Genomic DNA, 1,209 nt, shown 5'->3' on the forward strand with positions numbered 1-1,209 from the left:
TATTTTTGTAAACTTGAAGTGTGTGGTGGCCGTGGGGGAGGGACATGGCGGCAACAGGCACCTTCTTCAGCCGTGGGTCCTAAAGGCCTTTGATCGTGTGAAGAAGAAAGACATGGTGTTTGCTCAGCAGACACCGACCTCTCAGAGGGCCCTGGGATTCCGTCTCAGATGGCCTGGTCTTACGTCTTCTCCATTGGGAATGAAAGTGTCAGGCGGGACTGGAATGTTCTAGATAATGTTCTGTGATATTAATAACTCTTACCCGGGACAGACCACAGGCCACACTTGGAGGCCTCGCTGTGCTGGGGGCTTCGGCGTCCAGGCGCCCAGGTGTGGCCACCAGCCCCGGTTTCTGCCTTCGCATTGCTGGGGTGCAGTGAGACTGCCACACCATGCACGTGTGGCTCTGTGGGTGTCTCCTGGAGAGGACGTGGCCCCTGCTGCCAGCTCCTGAGCAGCCCGTGTCGGGGCCGGAGGGAGCCGCACTGTGGGGGCCGCCTCGCTGGAGGGAGAGCAACCCTTTGCCAATGACGAGTGGGGGCCGGAGGGAGGCGCACAGTGGGGGCCGCCTCGCCAGAGGGAGAGCAACCCTTTGCCGATGACCACGCTTGCTGCCATCTCTTAGTTTTCTTTTTCACGAACGCTTTATTTTTTTAATAGATAAATCACATTTTGTAAGTCCTTTAATAAGATTCTTCTTTCCTGCATTTTATGCTTTATTTTTTGCTTGAAGGCTTACTGTAGAAGCAGCTTGCTGAGCCCCTCCAAGCGGTCCCAGAATTAGCTGGTTCACGCCCCCCACCCGCCCCCGCCCCTGCCTGTCAGGTGTGGATGAGGTCGTCGCACTCAGAAGGACCGGCTTGTTCGCCAGCTCACAAGGGCAGGCTGCAGCGGGTTTGGGAGCTGGGCTTAGGCCCCTGGTGTCTGAGGGCCCGGGCCTTGCCAGGCCTCTGCCGCTCCTGCTCCTGGGTTTGAAGATGCCAGTTGCCAGCTCTGTGGCAGCGGTCACTAAGGACAGCCTGACTGTGCCATCTCGGAGCCTCGGGCAGGGCTCCGGAGACAGAAGACAGGTCGCCGGAGGCTCCCTGCTCCTTTCTACTCTGCAGATGCTCTCCACGGCGCTGCCCTGCAGGGTGTCAGCGGGCGGGGTCTCAGAACATGTGCTTCTGATTATTTTACTGGGGTCCATTGTCCAGATTTTTCTTTGAT

This window comes from Mandrillus leucophaeus, unplaced genomic scaffold, assembly GCF_000951045.1.
Source record: "Mandrillus leucophaeus isolate KB7577 unplaced genomic scaffold, Mleu.le_1.0 Scaffold435, whole genome shotgun sequence".
NCBI classification, from domain to species: Eukaryota; Metazoa; Chordata; class Mammalia; order Primates; family Cercopithecidae; genus Mandrillus; species Mandrillus leucophaeus.